Source organism: Megalops cyprinoides, chromosome 7 (genome assembly GCF_013368585.1).
Source record: "Megalops cyprinoides isolate fMegCyp1 chromosome 7, fMegCyp1.pri, whole genome shotgun sequence".
NCBI classification, from domain to species: Eukaryota; Metazoa; Chordata; class Actinopteri; order Elopiformes; family Megalopidae; genus Megalops; species Megalops cyprinoides.
In genome coordinates, this window is record NC_050589.1 from 32,598,417 (window position 1) to 32,617,335 (window position 18,919).

Consider the following 18,919-nt stretch of genomic DNA (forward strand, 5'->3'; position numbering starts at 1 on the left):
TACTGTATTGCATCCTATAGTACACATAACACTGTCCATAGAACAGTTATAAATGATATGTGTCAGGCTGATAGAGATTATTCCTACTGATTCCTACCTTATTTCTGAAATAAATCTGAAATCATGCTTAAGTAGGGGCTCTCTATCTCCTCACACATATTTATTTTGTGATTTATTCTGGAGATATGTTGCTTATGCAGCTGTTGGAGCTGAACTGGGCTATTAAATGGAATAGGAATTTCTCATATACCTATATATTAAAAAGATACACAGTGTATGTATGTACATAGAAAGTAAAAGTTTCTTAAAGAGTGTTGAATATTCTCTAGCTTGTCTGTGAGGGATGTAGCTTCCAGATGAGAGACCTTGGCCATAATACTTGGGAACAGTTAGTTTAACACCTAACTCAGTATCATACTGACCTCTTGTAAGACTTCTCGATAACTACTCGGCATAGTGATGCACTTATTTGGAAGTCACTCTGGATAAGAGCGTCTGCTAAATGATGTAACATAATGTGATGGAACAGGCTTAAAAAGGTAATTAAACCAGCCTGGCAACAACTGTTGGCCAATAGAAATACCATGAGAGCACATGGTGGTATGCAGAACAGAAAAGATGATAACATGAAGCAATCTAGTCCAGTGTTCATTAAAGTTCATCTCACTTAGTCTTTGCATATAGCTGCAGGTGGTAATTACAACGATAAGACAGATCACACTAGTGTTACATTAGTGCAGCAAATGTTTTAAAAGTGCAGTTCTGAGAGTTTCCCTCTCTTAATTTGTCTGAATATTAGTGTAAAGTCATTTAATTTTCCCGAGAAGAAACACTCACCCGTACTCTGCATGTCAGTTGGTCAAATTAGTGCCTGGTTTGGCTTTGGAGCAAATCAGCACACCAGTAAATTTTGTGCTGACTGCACTGTGTGTGCTTAGTGACAAAACAGCCAACACCTGGTGTTCCCCAGGAGCCCGATCTGGGCAAGCACACTCAGTGTTACTGCGTCTGAATTTGCCTTGTGTGCACTTTGTGTTCTGCCAGCACTCCGTCGCATTTAACACGGACAGCGCTGTTTAAGGGAAGCCCGTCGGGCAGACTTGATAAACAACAGGAGGAAATGTCGGAGGCCAAGATACTATTAACGAGCTGGCCGAGGAAGCCAGATATGCTTACTGTAGTTTTAAATCCCTTAAAACGAGGGAGGTGATCTGCTGTGAGGCACACTACTTATCAACAGCTGCTGCAGCGGCAATAACCATTGACTCTGTGGATTCTGAGGTACAATGAAGGGTGACGCACACTACTGTTCCGTTCAGCTCAGGCCTGCCACTTCCGACTAATTCTATGTTTGAGCTTTGTTCTTTGCCCACTCAGCCTCTGCTACCGTAATGTGAATGTCACTTGAGTGTTGCCCCTGAACCTGAAACGAGCAAATAGGTTTTCTGTCCAGGGATTTGTCATCGCTGACAAATCTCTCTGGAATTTTCCAATGAGTCTGCAGTGTTGTTGTTTTTTCCTGTGAGAGCTTAGGGACTTATGAGAGGAAGATGCTGCTTATTTTTGTTGCGTGAGTGTTATTAGTTGGTCACAGATTCTGGAGCAGTGTACACATCTAAAACTCTGTACAGGAAAAATCTTAATTTGTTATATGGATTCTTGCATATTAAATGGCCTGTATTTTTTCTTGACGTGACAAATAACCCCCTGAGCCATGGTACCACTTCATTAACAGGGCATGTTGTCATATTTTGTGCATCATGGGTTAAGTGCTGTTGAATAGCTCTTGAACAGTCAGTAGCCTTACAACAATATTTATAGATTTTTTAGGTGCTGTCGTAATGCATCTGTTTTTTACAGGAGCTCTTCACAAGAGTCTGGGCTAGGTGCTTTACTCATAACATTGCTATCATGCTGTCATGTTTTAGATCAGGGGTACGCAATCCAGGACCTGGAAGTATAGATAATGACATTATCACTGTGTTCTGATGTGCAATCCACACTGTATCAGCTGCATAGTTTTCAGTCAGAAAGTGTTTGACCAGCCCCATAGAAGTAAGTGAAGATGATGTTTTACATATTTTTAAATGAGTAAAACTCATTTTGCTTCTTGCAAAGGAAGTGAGGCTGCTCTAAGATCAGGTCACAGCCCAGCATATTAGTGACCCCTTATGGGGAAGTTGCTCATTATGTAAGAAAGTTCTATAGGAAGGATCCCTATGGTGCTTGGAGCAATTTACAACTCGAAGGAGAGGAAATAACATTTTTTTTTTCCATGGAATGTTCTGATGGTATCTTGAGTGTCATGGCTGTGCTGCAATATTTGATTTCAGGCAAGTTACAGTATTTGCTGTAACATCTCCCCGTCAATGCTGCAAAAGACAGAATGGCAAACATTGCAAAAGACACGCAGGCAAACTGTGTGGTCAGACGAGGCCCCCAAGACACTCCTTAAGCCTTCCCAGGCAAACACTGCCAAGAGAGCAAACAGACGGTGAATTACTTTCATGTAATTTATTATGATAAAGGAAAATATACAGTTAAAAACAGTCCATCTTTAAGCACTGAGGTGTGAGACAATGATGTATATTACAATAAATGCTTTGTTATACTGCTCACTCCCCATCAAAGAATTCCTGTCTGGCATATGACCAAGACAGATGAGGGTTTACAGATGTCGGCTGTTCTGAGATGCCTTGTCTTTTTATCTTCAGAAACATTCTTGCGGAACACTCCTTTTTCAAAGTGAAGTTGAAGATTTTCATTTGTGTACAAAAGAAGAATGCAGCTCACTGGAGGTTGAATGTGCGATTTAATGTTGCCATGCTTATTGTAGATTATTTAACAGCTCCATAAACACATTGTAAATGTGCCTTTTCAAGCTGAGAGGTGTTTTAGCTGGGGCGCTATCGTAATGCATCTGTATTTACAAGAGCTCTTTACAAGAGTCTGGGCTAGGTGCTTTACTCATAACATCGCAGTCATGCTGGCATGATTTAGATCAGTGTTTCCCAATCCTACTCCAGGAGGCACACTGTTGCTGCTTGATTAAATCAGGTGTGATCAGCTAATCAAAAGTGCCACTGGTGAGTTCAGTCGGATAGGTAGAGCAAGGATAGATATGCAGGACAGTGTGCCTCCAGGAGTAGGATTGGAAAACACTGATTTAGATCAGGGGTACACAGTCCAGGACCTGGAAGTTCACATTCCAGGTTTTCCAACTCGCTTTAAAGGACCAATGATATCAAAACCAGGTGGAGTGATTTAAGTTTGACCCTGTTAAGGCAGTAATTAGTTGTAACAAGTGCTGAGTGGGAAAAAAAAAAACAGACAATGTTTTTAAAGAGGAGAGCTTTTTCTAGAGCTAATCAAAATCCCTGGCTACGGTTTAGTAATGATAGCGATAATCCAAGAGGTAAACCACCAGGTACCAAGCACCACAAGAACATAATTGCATTTCCCCTCTGGACTGCCATTTTTCCCACAGTAAGGCTTAAAATCTCCCCCCTGATCTCATCTTTGGGAGCGTGCATTAGAATGACATCATGGAAACTCTGGAGGTGTTGAGCCAACGCCTGCCCTGACACAGGTGTGAATGTGTGATTTAGCCAGGCTTCATTCTCATTCATAATAATTATCTCAGAACGTGACAATAAAATTGCCGGTGGTTTACAGCCAATGTTATGATTACTTATGGGGGCTTACTGCTATGCATGTGCATCAACACTGGGCGGACACATGACTGCTATGCTAATTAGGGTGGGGCAGTGGTGGTTTTGCTTTGCTCTTTTCTCCCTTTTTCTGCTTATAACAGATGCCGCACCGCATCTATCAAGTAACAGTTCAGACTATGAGTAGATCTCAACTGGGTGTTGAATGGGAGCAGCCCACAAAAGATGCCTAAATCTCAGGTGCCCCACGTTCACATTGAGATCATCATCTCCTGCTGGGGTGAAAGTTTGTGAAGTGAGTATGATGTCATCAGGATGATAAAGTGGCTTTTGGTAGAGGGTGCGTGAGAGCGTGGTATATACTTGCGATAATGGGTGTTTGCTCTGTGTGAGGTAACCGGCAGGCACTGTGTCCCGACCGCAGCTCCACCACTGGGATAATACCTCCTGGATGCTTAAAGATAAATCCAGTTCACTTCCATCGTTAGCGCTGACAACCCATGACTCATCCAACCTCGAACAGACCTTCGTGTGTATATATGCCATGTGTTTTTATAAGCCTTATGGAGGCTGCTCCCTGTTGTCCTTAACTTGTTGGGACCACGGAGAGGGTGTCATCTTGTCTCCAGTGTCAACACATCAGGAGAACAAGCAAATACGCGTGGTGAGGGAGTGCATCTCTCTGCCGCATAATGGATTATAGGGTTTAAAGAGTTTCTCTTCAGTGGGAATCATACACCTGGACCCCTGTTTGTGCAGGTCATGTTTTGTGTAAGCAGTGATTAGATAAGGTCGTTTAACTGCTCCCAGATGAATTCTCAGCATTTTCTTGCGTTTCTTGCTGAACTCCTTTCTTGTGCCCTTGGGGTTTTCAATCAAGGAGCATGAGTGAGTGAGTGAGCAAGAACAAGAGAGGGAGAAGAGAGAGAGAGATGGTAGGATTTGGCAAGAGTATGCATGGAAGGGGAACCTGGAAAAACAGCAGATTTATTGAAGTTGGAGATCAGAAGGGGAAGATTTTCTGCAAATACCAGGCCTTCTACACCAACTCTCAATACCACCCGCCCGCCCCCCACCCACACACACAGTGTCCATTACATTTAGGCCTTGGGAGACAGTGATTTAGGCTGTCTTCAGAGGGATTCTTAAACACTGTGTTATGTATCCATGGGGATTTCTAGTTGGATGTGGCATTTACATGCTATTTCTGAACTTGCTGGTTTCAAAGGAAGGCATTGTGGTTTAAAATATGATGTCCTCTGATGTCCTCTCTCCACACCATCTGTATGCCATTCTTCACCTTCCCTTAACTCCCACCCTCTTCATACTTTTTTACTTGGAGAGAGGTTTTGTAATGTGGAAATTACAGTCGTTAAATGTGTGTTCTCATTGCTCTCAGCATAGCTGCAAGTGAGAACCAGATTGCTCCACTTTGCTTTAGGTGAGGGTATTTTGGAAAGCAGTGGATACAGACATAAACATAAGCTTTTGTCATAGCAACTCAGGAGTGGGGTAGAGCATTCTGTCTGTGGCAGTGGGACTTTTATTATATTTTTTAAATGCACCAATGGCTCATTTTAAATTTACAGAAACCAGAGCCAGGTGGAACTAGGACCATGAGCAATGAAGAAAAAAAGTTGGCGAGCATCCCAGCTGTTTCTATGGCATTTCCTTTCACAAAGCCACACAAGGCCACTCCCGTCCACCGCAAGGCCCGTCCAATCAGGGGAGACCGAGCAGTATCGTAGTTCTTTCATAAGATGGCAGGCAGTCTACAGAGGAAATAAGCAGAGAAGCAAGCAGTTATTCTTGGAGAAGGGCCAGATCTTTTGTTACTCACAGCATGAATTATTTGTGTTTAATAAGTCCTCAGATTGGCCAGCTAAAATGCTAAAATCTGTTTTCCATTCCTGACGTTTTTATGTCTACACCCCACCTCCAATCTTTAGTCTCTTCTTTCTCAAGTGGTGAGGTAAGCACTTTTGGCAATTCTGGCTGAAGTTAGGCTTCACATTATTTTCTGGTAGTCTGCCGTTCACCGAGCTTTGCTTACACTATGCTGGGATGAGTGGAGAGAGTCTAAATATTGGCAGCAAAGACAGCTCAGTAGAGCTGGCTTGTATAGCAGGCAATAACAAATGGCTATAATAAGCGACAGGATGCAAGCATGAGTTGGCAAATCATATGACAAAACACAGATAAAATACTGTACTTTAAACAGCAAGCACTGCCTCAACATTTCTCCAAAGAGTAATTTTCCTTTCTGATTTTAACAATAGTTGGCATGCTAGCTTTTAAAAGAAATTTGACACCTTCCACTCTCATGTGACTAAGTGGGCCTGGCCACTGGTGAGACCTGAGCTCTGGTATCAGTGTGTTTGGGTGTGTCTCTCCGTGTCCACTTGAGTGAACATCTGTGCAGCTCTGTCTACTGTGGTTGTGGGTATCTTAATGCTGTTAATTCAATTCTGTGTGTGTGTGTATTTGGGGGGGGGGTTAAATGTCTTTTCATACCTTATGTGTGTGCGTATGCTAAAGAGCCATTAAACAAATCCTTATTTCATGAGTGTATACATGCATGTGTGTATGATGGTATGTGTGTGAGATTATATTAACAACACAAAGATTATATTAATCTCACAAAGAGATCCACACTAAGGTTTCCTGACTGGCTCACCTTGGTTCCCCTTTACCCAGACTGGTTTCCAGACACACACACATGCCAGAACAGTGCAAAAGATCAGATACCCTGCTCTACTTGTACACCGGCCAGCATGCTATGAATCACACATAAAGAAACTGCAGTCGCTTTAGTGAAACCCAGCCCAAATAATCTTCTTGATAATTGACAACAGACAGAGCATTTCCTGCTAAAGATTACAAAGAGTGTTGCCAAAGCCTGATGTTCTCCCCCCTCACTGGCAGCTGCGTTTCCCATAATGCACCAGGCTGAATGAAGCTCAGAGCAAACCCACAGCTTTGATGGTTCCAGAAAATGTGTTTGCCACCTTTTTTCTCTTCTCTCACAAACCAGCAGAGGGTAGGTCTCCGCCCACCCCCCAAACTAGCCTTAGTCGAGGGGGGAGTCACTCCAGGACGGGCAGACACAGGGAGGCACTCGTGAGCCATCCCTTCTCTGACCATGGCAGTTTTGGCATGCCCCTTTCTGGGGATTTACTCTGATATCAAACAGCGTTGTGCAACATTTTTCCCCTGTGACCTGCAAATACTTTGTTAGTTTTCCTCCATGCGAATGAGTGGGTGTGGAGACTGTCTGCATCCCAGTAGCAGCAAGTCCCCTTTTTTGGTCATATTTGAGGAAGGGGAGGCCATAGGCCAACTCGTCCAAAGGCAGGAACGCCTTGTACAGTCAGGAAAACCATATCTTGCTGCATCTTGACAAGGTCCTGCCTTGTTCTTCACCGGAATTTAATATTTTGGAAAAGCGAGACAGCTGAAATAATATTCCTCTGCTATGTAAAAAGGAACCTAATTGTTAATTGTTTTTATTGTTCCAAAGCATGTTCTTTTCATTGTCCTCATTGTCTGCTTCACTGTCAGAGCTAAAGGATCTTTCCCACTGGCAAACAGAAACAAGATAGATCTGCTTTGTGTCAGTCTTGAACATGAAAGAACGACGACCCAGGTATCACAGCGTGATCATCTGGTATGGCAACAAGCCGTGCGCCCCTGTTTGCAAACTGTCTGTCCTCCCAGCTGCCTGCTGTGCAAATTCAATGTGAAAACAGGAAACCTGGCTGAAAAGATCCCCTCGCAAACTGAATTAACCTCAAACCTGTTTTTGGCCTGTTTTGTTCAGAGTTGTGTATGTGGCTTAAGGTTGCAGTGTCTGATACTCTGCCACACAAAACATATTGGAATTGTTTGGCGATCTCAGTTTTCTCTTTCTTATGTTCTCTCACCAAAAGCTTGCTTTAACTTTCTGTCTCTCTTGGTTGCCCTTTTTGTGTAAAACAGCCACAGTTTAATAGAGTAATGATTTCTGTTATCATTAATTTAAACTTGTGTTCTGGGGAAATTTCTGGAACAAAATAAAAGGTTGAATTTTCCCACATGGTAGAACTAAATGTTGGATTTAGTTTTTTCATCTGACAGGTTGGTATTTGCCTGACTTCAGCTCCTGCTGGACTGTTGACCTTGGGTTCATAATCTATTAGATTGTACCACATTCCTAGTAAGAGGGAGTCAACTGCTTCTTATTATGTATGTCTCAGCTCTAAAACAATATGACAAAAGCAATCAGTTTCTCTTCAAATATCAATTCTCATTTGACAATGCCACAGATAATATTGGTTTTAATACCAAAAGACCAATGTTAATACTACAGCACCGGATATGTACATGCATACATAAATGAGTACAAATGTTGACATAAATATAAATGTCACATAAATATAAATCCAAGATCCCCCTTCAAACAAAATAAAGCATGGACAGTTTCTACACATTAAAAATATAACTTTTAGAAGACAAATCATAAGGCCTTGAGTTGTCTTTCCCATGACAGAATTAAGTGAAAAATTCAGGATTTGAAATGAAATGGATCACATTAAAAACTTACCCTTATACTGATAGCTGTTCAGAATGCTATTTTAAGTTGTTTTATGTGATTAGCAATCAACAGCTGATTGTTTTCACTTAATTATGTTTAATGTGGTGGCAGCTGCTTTACTCCACTCTAGTTCCACTGGTACTTGATTAACATTACAGGTGTGTGCTATGTATTGTTGGGGGATGGTTTGACTTGCTCTCTCATTGTAAAACGATATCAGCCTCTCGGATGAAGAGGTGTTATGGAAATTGTCATTACGCCATTGCCATAACCACATCAGTGAATCTGTTGACTGGTTGTGTCTCCTGTCACCTAATTCATCAGTCAACACACAGTCTCTCCTGTGAATCAGGTTATGAGTTTTCCACATCACAATGCTGGCCAACACCTGCACACAGGTCAAGTGCACGGTCCATTTAAAGTCTTGAAAGCCAGGATGTGTTACGACCCAGTGTGCAGGCCCCATTATCGGCAGGGTCAGGGATGTGTCCTTGTTGACAGGGGCTGGAGGCTGATGGTTTCTCTCAGCACTGCTGCAACACTACCTGACAAAGACAAGCCTCCAGGTGATCAGGCCTGACAGCAAATCCATTGACAACCATGCCCTAATCTGAGATAATATATGCAAAAAAGCGGAGCTGTCAAAAGCAGCATGTGTCTCACCCGCTCAATCAGCATGCAGTACACATTTCTCATGGCATAAGGTGGGGAAATACTTATCTCAGTTAAGCACAAGGCTGCCACCATGATACATGAGGTCCATTGGAAATGGCGTCCTGGTACTTGTCTAAGAGAGGCTAGACAAGTACTGGCATCTATCACTAAGACAGCCACACCCAACCACTCAAACCCCCACCCCCCACCCCACCCCGTTTACTGTAAATGTTTATCAGAAGTGCGCATTATTTTGGAGGACTTTGTTTTCTCCCCCCATGCTGTGTTCTCGGAAACAGGAGCGGGTGTTTTCCAGGTGGGGAGACCCACTCTGCAGTCCAGACCACAACAATGCAGGCCGGCAAGATAAGAGCGTGCAGGAATGTTTTTGTGATGGGTGGGGGCGCTTGGCGGAAGCAGCGGAAGACCAGTGTGGCCTGCTAAGGTAAACAAAGGGTGGGGGGAGAGGGGGGTAGAGAGGGGAATGCTGGTTGCATATTCTGTCCCACACAGGCCTGCCCCACGGAGGGCAGGGCCCATTAACTCACGCTCACGCCCACGCCCCCTGACCCCCATCACCCCGATCTTCTCTCTGCACTCCTCTGCCCAGATAAGCCTGTGGTTTTCCATTTCAGGAAGAGACGACAACAAAGGGAGCTTTTTTGACCATTGCTTTGGATTACCTCGCATTTTGAGTTACGCCCACAAAGACTGCAGGGTGTTAGGTGGTTTTTCAAGTTGCTTCCTTCTTGCTTGTTCTATTTATCTGTTGTATTGATAGGTACCCTTATGGTGATCACAACACTACCGTGACCTACCATGCTATAGAATTATACAGGTGTTATTAATAGAAATGAATAAACTTTTTACTGTAAAGTTGCAGGGTGAATTCTCAGGTGGTATGTTTCCATTGTAAGGTATTTATCCTGAATTGCTTCAGTAAATACTCAAGTGTTTCAATGGACTGTAGGTAAAATGCAAGCTAAGTAAAAACTCCCAGGATTAGGTTGTCTACTGAGCAAATTAATATTGTAGTATGAAGTCTTATAGTACTAGTACAGTGTGGAAACACTAGATTATTTTTTTTTTTTTAGCTTTCCCTTATCTTAGCTGCTCTTCCATCTGGGGTTATTTTTCAAGTTGAGTAAAGCAGAGATTTTGCTGTGCTGGTCTTTCCTGCTGCTGTCTTTTATTTATTTGTCTTAACACCAACCAACAATATACCTTTTTGTCACCAAGGACTTTTATCACTGATTGGATGATTATGTCACTGTAGTACTTTTGCTGTTTTGTGAACACAGTGGAATTGGAGCAGTAATAACCAGACATGTAGTCAAAACACACAGTACCCTTAGAATACCCCTCTCGCTGCAGTACATTGGATGTCGAATCTACTGACCCAGAATCAATTTTGAGAGTGTTAGCAGTTTCATTTAATGACCTGGCATTGTAATTGTGAGTTTGAAAAAAATTGCACCACAGAAGTTGACAGGAAAATTGTATTGGATTGAATCAAGTTCACATAAATATTTCAAAGGAAATGGTAAATAATCACTGACTGAATAAAATATGACCTTCAGAACATAAAACATCTATCCCATGCCCTCAGCCAGAGGACAACTAAAATAAAGCCTCCTGTAGTTACAAGCAGCACATTTTTGCTTGTCAGATAGTCTGTAACACACACCACATGCTGTTCCTGCGGAATGTGTGTAATTTGTGCTCAGGGGTGAATGCCAGTGCGTGTACCTATGTATTTGTGTATTGTGTCAGTGGTAAAACCGTAACTTGTATGCTTGGATGTTTCTGTGTGTGTGTGTGTGTGTGTGTGTGTGTTTGCATAACTCAGTAGTTACCTGCTGCCCAGATTCCACAAGGCGATCACTCCTCCATGGCTCTTTCTTGTCTGAAAACAAATGACTGATGAATTTGTTTTGTTGTGTCTGCAGGAGGCCCCATTGCCTGCAGCTCTTCAGACCTGGGGAAAAAAATGATGGATGTGGCTGTCCATCTATGAAATCCCCCTCTTCTCACAGTGCTGATCCTGTCTCAGATCATGCAGGCTCGACTCTCAGCCCTCAAGCCCCACAGACTCCTGCAGCAGCATGCTCCTCTACAAATCACTAACCATTAAGACTGCATAACTCAGTAGTTACTCATAAAGCCAGTGGCCATTTGTTGAAAAAAGGAACCACAGGTCAGCAAGTTCTGGAGGTCACCCAGGTGTTCGCAATCACTGAAACCATAAAATTACACTCTTCCTAAGTCCTTGTAAACCTGTTTTTAAGGTGATCTATGATGTCTCCTTTATTGAGATCTCAAAAATTTGAGAGGCATATAGCTAGAGGCCTTATAATTTGGTGAACTAGGTTTACATAATCTTTCACTGTTCAAGCGTCAGCAACCACATACCGCATACCTGTGTGTGCGATCTGTTCCCATGGCAACCCAGACTGAGCTGTGTTTGTCCAGCTTAAAGAGCAGCAAGCCGGTGAGACAGGGAGAGTGGGAACATTCATTCGGTAGGACTGAGGAAGTTTAGAAAGTTTATGCATTTTTTGTGTATTATAATGTGCTGTACAACCTGTATTTGTGTCCTACACTGTTTGCTGTAGTCATAGCTTAGTTCTCCAGCCCTGATTAAGACTGACTCCTGCATTAAAGCTGCCAAAACGGTTAGCTCCTTCGGGTCTCTTTGATTCCCAGCCCTCCTGGCTGTACAGAGATGAACAATGCCAAGGAGCCATGTCCACACTGCAGCCCTGGCCTGAGTCATGCTATTTCCACACACCTCACCTTTGACTTCAGTTGCAGGGCCTGGAAAGTGATGAGTCACTGCATTGCAAAACACACCCACGGGTTTGTATGGCAGAGGATACTGGGCTCTGGGACACATGTGCATATATGTACGCTGGTGGGTGGAGGGTGGAGGTGAAAGGTTGAAGGAAATCTGAAAGAGGTCTTAAAATGTTTATCGCTGGAGAAATTCACAAGGAAACGTAACACTTGCAATGTAGTAACAGGAGCGCAGGGACAAAAGCTCTTGGTGAAACGGAGCACTTAACGAAATGACAAGACGAAAACTCTGAGGTAAAAGCTCCACCCAAGCGGAGCTCTGGATCTAATCCCGTGTCTGAAGCCCCTGCTGGAGAGGAATGCCGGGTATTTGAAGTGGAGGGGTTCTGTGCGCTCTGCTGTTCCCTCTTTCTTTCACGCTGTTAATGCGCTGCAGGTGGAGCGAGCGCCGGGCTCAGCGGTAAGGAGGAGCCTGCTGCATGCTGGCTCTCTAAAGGGTGGCCTGCGCTGACCTCAGGAAAAACCACTGCAGAAATTATGGGATGGAAATTTTTTTTTTTTAAATGGAGGGCCTCAGCATGCAGAAGAATGTAATGCAAATAAACAATCCAGTTCAGGAAGATGGACATTGACTATTCAAAATGTTTAGAGATGGACATTTGTTTACTAATTAGTCCTTCATAGGAAAAAAAGAGTTGCACATCAGTATAAAGTGGAGACAGCTGTTTACTCACACTTAAATATTGTGCCAGTGTGATTCAATTGTTTTCACCAAAGGGCCCCAGTGGTTTTACCAGCAATGTCTTTAAAAAGGTAGTGTATAATGTTTATACAGCTAACCTAACACTTTTCCTGCATCTCATTTTTCCTCGAACTGCCCTAATCTTTGAAGGGCTTGCTCTGTAAATCTGTGATTGCATATTCCTGTTCATCCTCATTAGCAACCAGTGAACATCCAATAGACAAATCCCGTTTTTTATTGACATCCTTTGCCTGCCAAGTATTTTGAGGCCTACCCCACTATGTTATCATTTGACCTGGTGTAGCAATGATATGGTTATCAATGGAGTGCTGAGAGCTTTGAAGTGCTGACCATAAGTTGACCACATGTCTCCCTCTGTTCCACTAATAAGTGGATGTGGCTGCCCTCATGTCATTGATGGTGAAGCCCAGTGAGATTTAGGAAGCAGTCTGAGTTATGTATGTAGTGCTACAAATTGGACGGAAGGTGCTTAACAATGATCCTTGTGGGAAACAAAACACAGACAAACAATTAAAAAAACAGTAATCATGTGAAACTAGAAATGAGTCACTCTGTGAAAGGCTATGGGAATGTTTAGTCTGCACAGTAGCAAGGGAGCAATTCAGTGTATCGGGTCAAATGTAGAATAAACAGAAAATTCCAGAGAACATGAGAGAAAAACATGCCCATTAAAAGTGCAAACAGAAAATGCTTTAGGAATACATTGCATGGCAGGATGCCAAGGCTTGGAGGGAATGCTGTATGTACGTGACATGGAACGGGTCTGACAGTGACAAATGCTCCTCTCCGAATATCAGCTGAGAACATTGGGGAAGGCTCATTTTTAAAGAACTGTGTGTCTTCACTGTCTGTGTGCTTGGTTTGGTCAATTATATACAGTATACAACAGCACATCTGTTTTTTTCAGCTGCTCTTTGCTGGAGGGGTTGTGTTGCTCTACTTTTCTCTTTAAAATACCCCAAAGGTGCTCTATAGGATTCAAGGTAGGCGAAATACTTGGCCAGGTCATTGAAACTGAGGGGGCAGTTTCACCCGTAACTAGGTTCAGGCTAATTTGCTGTCACAGTGGGGTGTCGGTCAGGACACAGGAGTCAGGTTCCGGGTTCAGTTGTTTATTGGGGATTTGGAATGGGTGGATGTGAGGGTTTGTGTTGTATGTGTGTGGTTTCCTGCAAGGAGTAAGCAGGGAGAATAAATCAGGACTGATGGTTACATTGAATGTGCAATATACAAACAGGCATTCAAGCAGTGCTGCAAAGTACATTGCACCGGGATAACATTGTATGGGACATACAGGCTTTGACTGCATTAATGGCTATGGAAATCAAGGACACACTATCTTAATTAACATGCACACACACCCTTCTCTCTCTACAGTTCAACAACCAGTTGGGCAGGTTTCAACCGAGTTGTAAACAAGTGCCTGTGAGAGGCGGGGGTGGTGCGCAAACAAAGACAAAGACAGAAACAGAAACCTGTGGCCCTCTTCTACAGTCATAGTCTTCACTTTTGTCTTCTTTAGAAACTCTTGCGTGATTTTGGTAGTGTGCTTTGGATCGTTATCATGCTGGAATATTCCTCTTCTGCCAAGCTTCTGGAGACTGGGAGTCATCTTGTCAGCCAGTATTTTGGTATATCCACAGGCATTCATGGTGCCATCTATAAGTGTCATCTCCCCAACACTTTTTGCGCTCATGCAGCCCCATATCATCACACTCCCACCTCCGTGCTTCACTGTTGGGACTATGCATTCATTGTGGTAGTCCTGGCCAGGTTCACCCCAAACATGCTGGACCTCATCCGAGCCAAACAAATTTATCTTGGACTCATCTGACCAAAGAATGTGCTTCCAATACTCATCAGGCTTCTTTTCATGTTCTTTAGCAAAGTTTATCCTTGCAGTTTTGTGCCGAAGAGCAAGCAAAGGTTTTTTTCTTGGACGCCGTCCATAGAGGGTAACGTTATGCAATGTCCTTCGCACTGTCTGAGCTATCACAGAAACTCAGATTTCCATTGATAACCCCTGTGGCAAGTCTGAAGCACTTGCCCTTCCATTTTTCAGAGCTACATTGTACAAGTAGCGCACTGTCTGTGGCGTCATTTTAGGAGGACGGCTACTGCGGCTCTGATTAGTGGTACTATGGCTTGTTCTATACCTCCTGATTACTGCTGCAACTGTGTTTCGACTGATGTTTAGTTGGTCACCGATCTTCCTGTATCCTTTTCCATCTTTGTGAAGTCTCACAATCAGATTTTTCAATTCCTTTGGCAATTCTTTTCCATATGGAGCCACGATGCAGACATGCAGATAGACACAGCCCATAGGTCCAAAATTGAAAAGGTTCTGGTGTTCACAGGCCATTTTATAACCATGTTCATGCAATTAGGCTAATTGGAAATCACAGGTGTACTCAATTTTGTTTCAATGATCACAGGTTTTCTAACTTGTGTGTCAGTGATCACAGGTGTATTCACTTTTGTTGCACTTGAGTTTCTACTTTGAGGCCTGTATTTTCAATATAGTCTTTCTAAAGTTTTTCTTTTTTATTGTTCATAAGAGGAAATACTCTACTTGTCAACTTAGAAATAATGCAATTATTGAGAGGTGATACAATTTTGAATCATTTGACATTTAAGTGACATTGACACATTCACTTTGATCATGTGTCATTCTGATAACCTGTGCATATAGTGATAGTCCTACTGTTACTATTATGACAGCTTATTACTATTATTATTATTATTTCATCATCTTCTTCATCATCCTAAAAAACCATAAAAACATACTATTTTGTGAAACAAATGTTAATGTTTCTAAAAAGAGTTCGCAAACTTCAGCTACTTTCGCAAATCTTCTCAAACTCAATGATTTTCATGATGGACAATATGGTGATCGAAGCGCCCTACAGCATGGCCCCTCGTAACAACTTTTACAATACAAGAAAGGAGCATCTTAGGAAAAAAATATGTACCAGAAAGCAAATCTCTCCTGGACTCCTAGTTTCAAATAACCAAAATCCACACAATCTTCAAAATTTGCAGCTGACCACAATGTGCCTCTCTACTCTCTTGTACCACTGAGTATGGTCCATGTCAGGATATGCAGCAGGCATACCCACCAGGTCTGCTTCTCTAATGGCCTACCTGATGTCCCTATTGCCAAGCACCCTTCTGTGAGCTGTGACCTCTTCCTCCAAAACAAAACAGGTCCATCCAGCAACAAGACTGTGAAACAGGACAGACGGCATGTTGTGACATCAACTTTTTAACCACACCCTCTCTTAAAATTCCAGCAATGCAGGGTGAAAGGTGAGAATCATTTGAATAAAAGAAATGGAGTCATTTCTGAATATGACAGGGCTGATTGTCATGAGGCTAGACATTTTTTGCAATAAATGAGCAGTAGCAGTAATAGCAGAAAAATATGTATTCTCTGTAACTAGCTAGCAAGCTTATCCAGCCAGTTAGCTGGCTTCTTTCTTTCCATTAAAAGAAATAAAGCAAGACTTTATGCATGACAATGTGCTTGGTTGAGTAATTATTGTACAGTAAGTTATGAGTTATGAGTAAGACAGCAGTTATGAGGTAAAATCCTCCACATCCATGAAGAAATGTTGAGATGCCTCATAGTCTTGCAAGTGGGGAGATCTTGGCATCAGTGAGGCAGAGGGGCAGCTTATGTTCTGTCCTCCTGTATGTGTATTGGTTGCATTGATGTCCCACTTATATGCTCATAAGCAATAGTTCTGTTTTAGAATGACTGCCTGACTGCCCCTGGTATAGTTCAAATGTGTTGAACTTTGACTTGGTCGTTGACCCCATTTTTATGGTTACATTCCAGAAGCTGTAAATGCTGTGCAACAGTGCTGACATGGCTAGCTAATGTTATCTACCTACCTAACTAAACAGCCCTGTCGGTCAAAGTGAGACATGAAAGAGTGCTTGTTCATGAAATATCAGCCTTGTTTAATTGTAGGAAATCCATGTCTCTATGTTTGATACAGGAGATTACAATCGGTAAAATAAGGAAAATGCCTGACTGACAATTTCTGCCAGACAGACTCTTGAGTGATACCTCTGCTAATAAGGAATTACTTTGCCTAAAGTATTGAATTTTTCATGCATGCATAAGCTCATCAGAAGTGTCTGAAGGTCAGTGGAACAATAAAACACACTCTGTATCAGACATGCTAAGATAACGAGTGTTGCAGAGTCCATGCAGTGAACATTACAAGTGTACACATCGTGAACATAGTCTGCCTTTACTAATGTTGGCCATACACCTCATTTCTCAGGTGTGCTAAAATGTGAAGGATTTTCTGCTAGCTGGATCCAGAAGAACATCATGAACTGCTGCCAGTCTGTTGAAGTGGACCCGCAGTCGTATTGTAGTGGTGGTGAGAAAAGAGCCAGACGGAGTGCTGTGGCTGTGAGGCTCACCTGTTTGTCCAGTTCGTCCTCATGCTGCATGGTCACGATGCCGGAGTCAGGTGAAGGACAGCCCTCAGTCCCAGCGTCACTAGAACTCAAATGTTCTGCGCTAGAGGCCCTGGTCGCTTGTCGATCTGTTCCCTCGTTGACGCTGGTATATCTGATTGCAGCCACACAAGAGCGCATTGGCTCTGTGTGGACAATCGTTGTACGATATGCCGGCTGAGATACTGTACATCTGTCATCTGTCACAAAAATGTCAACGCTTTCTGCCTCAGCAAATGACATGCTGTTGCTGCGGGGTTGTTAGACCAGTTGAAGAACGAGTCAGGTGAGCTGGGGTGTAACAGCCCGCGTGCAGAGACAGTAGCAGTGTTACACGCTGATCTGTGCTTTTATGAGGGCTGCTCTGTTCTTCACCACACCCAGGCCCTTATCACTTCCTTTCACCCCTTCCTTAGACCCTATTTCCTGCTTCTTCCCAAGCTGACCCCAGACAGAGGGAGAGTTGGAGATTCATAATTTTTATTCTAACTGCTTTGACGTATTCCTTACATCACCTTTCAATTCTGCAACCCTCTTAAAAGAAAATAACAAACTTGAATTGTAGAACTTGAACCGTAAGATGTGTTTTATCAGGATAACATACAGAAAGCAGAAGCTCCTCAAGTCTTCAGGAACTCTTGTGTCCTGATCTGGCAGTGCTAATTTGGAAGAGAACTTCATTATTTGATCATTTTGGGTTAGGCTCAGTACCAGGAGAAAATTCAGAGAGGTGCAACTGCAATCCACAGAGGTATGGGGCGCCAAATGTAAGACCTTTTTTCGTGGTCAGAATGCCTTCTGTGCTACGAAACGCATAAATTCATTGCGAAATCGTAGCACAGAAGGCATTCTGTCCACGAAAAAAGGTCTGTTACATTTGGCGCCCCATATATTACACCGTAACGCCTTTTGTCCACGAAAAACACAAACGCGTTAGCATTGTGTCCACGAAATATTGAAGAAAGCACATACTTTCGTGCACACAACACAAAACGGATAATTCCTTTCCTGTACTGAATTCACCGTTGTGCTTTTCATTTTGTGGACAAAAGGCGGAATGCACTTCGCACTATGTGGTCAAAAGAAACTCATTTTGTAGACAAAAGTAATTCTGTCCACGTAACAGATGTCCTAGGTCAGCATTTATGCTGTTGTGGCACGAAATGCAGAATGCGCTGTACGATCATCATTCCGTGCCATCGAATGTTCATTTTGTTCACTTAACTGTTTTGCTATATTACTGAAAGTATGATGTGCACGAAAGGGATTTAGCACAATATATTCCGTGACTCCGCAGTTACAGAAGGCATTCCGTCCACGAAAGCAAAGGCTGATTGAACTTTCGTAGACATCAGTGTTATATGGTTTCGTAATGAATGTATGCGTTTCGTAGCACAGAAGGCATTCTGTTCACGAAAAAGGATCTGTTACATTTGGCGCCCCATACGGAGGGGGGATCTTAAAAAAATGTAAGAGATACTATGTAGACTTCGGGATGTAAGGAGACAACTGGGGTTGCGCTGAGGTGCAATGCAAACGTAAGCATCCCCATAGTGCTGGCTCCAATCTGGATATATTCAGTGCTCTTCACCACCTGCTCCACACTCCCCATTTAACTGTCCTATAGCAAAGACCCACACTCATCCAGGCTATGGATGAAGCAAATGAATACATTACATTACAAGGTACAATTGTGCCTAAACAGCAGCAGCTTGTAACAATATGGACTAGGCCACAGAAGTCGCTGGCCCTGGGCATGAATGTGGTCAACAGCCAGGAATGCATTATATTACAGCTTGTAGTGCTCCTTGGTGCACAGCCTCCCCAGCCCAATTTGCTGTAATTTGGTCAGCTGTTGCCTCATTATTGAATAACACTTCATGTGTTTATGTGAGGAATTACAGAAGTTGCTGAAAAAAAAAAAAAAAAAACATCTTACTGTAACACTTCAGTGAAATCATTTTTACATGCAGTTCTCAGGATGGA

At 42.8% G+C, this 18,919-nt stretch overlaps 1 long non-coding RNA gene across 2 annotated transcripts; it reads right to left on the reverse strand.

Annotated features, from left to right (window-relative positions):
- Window positions 1–4,782: 4,782 nt before the first annotated feature.
- Window positions 4,783–17,041, reverse strand: LOC118780159. Of its 2 annotated transcripts, XR_005005068.1 has the most exons (4): window positions 16,898–17,041; window positions 15,602–15,682; window positions 10,755–10,876; window positions 4,783–5,443 (listed from the first exon to the last, which is right to left on the reverse strand). It is a non-coding gene; the product is annotated as an uncharacterized LOC118780159 (long non-coding RNA). The 2 variants fall into 2 exon arrangements; XR_005005069.1 differs by lacking the exons at window positions 4,783–5,443; window positions 10,755–10,876 and adding an exon at window positions 13,594–14,731.
- Window positions 17,042–18,919: the final 1,878 nt, after the last annotated feature.